Here is an 855-nt window from a genome sequence, read left to right as displayed (position 1 = left end):
GCTCTACAGCATCTCCATCCGCTTATCTGAAGTTCCTACCAATGAATCTGCATAAGTCTTCTATCCCTTTTTATTATTCCTTTTTATTATTAATTATTCTAAAAAATCATAAAACCAATTTAATCTGCCTGACTGAGATTTGCAAGGTGACCATAGCTTGCTTCATACCAACAATCTCTGTGGATTCGACCCTTACTCACGTAAGGTTTATTACTTGGACGACCCAGTACACTTGCTGGTTAGTTGAACGGAGTTGTGAAAATAAACAATGTCATCAGAGTATACAAAAAAAGAATAGTGATCACAATTTCGTCCACCAAGTTTTTGGCGCCGTTGCCGGGGATTGTTCGAGTATGGACAACTGACGGTTCATCTTGTTGCTCAGATTAGGTACTTTTCTTTTCAAAAATCTTTTTCAAAAAAATTTTCTTTTATTTTTCGTTTTTACAAATTATATTTTCGAAAAAAAAAATTAGAAAATCATAAAAATAAAAAATATTTTGTGTTTCTTGTTTGAGTATTGTGTTGATTTTTAAGTTTGGTGTCAATTGCATGCTTTCAAAATTTTTCTTGCATTTTTCGAAAATCTCATGCATTCATAGTGTTCTTCATGATCTTCAAGTTGTTCTTGACAAATCTTCTTGTTTGATCTTGATGATTTCTTGTTTTGTGTCTTATGTCGTTTTTCATGTGCATTTTTGCATTCATATTTTCCAAGCATTAAAAATTTCTAAGTTTGGTGTCTTGCATGTTTTCTTTGCATAAAAAATTTTTCAAAATTATGTTCTTGATGTTCATCATGATCTTCAAAGAGTTCTTGGTGTTCATCTTGACATTCATAGTGTTCTTGTATGC

The sequence above is a fragment of the Arachis duranensis genome, chromosome 7, assembly GCF_000817695.3.
Source record: "Arachis duranensis cultivar V14167 chromosome 7, aradu.V14167.gnm2.J7QH, whole genome shotgun sequence".
Taxonomy (NCBI): Eukaryota; Viridiplantae; Streptophyta; class Magnoliopsida; order Fabales; family Fabaceae; genus Arachis; species Arachis duranensis.
The sequence above is the reverse complement of the archived record's forward strand: the minus strand, read 5'-3'. Positions refer to the sequence as shown.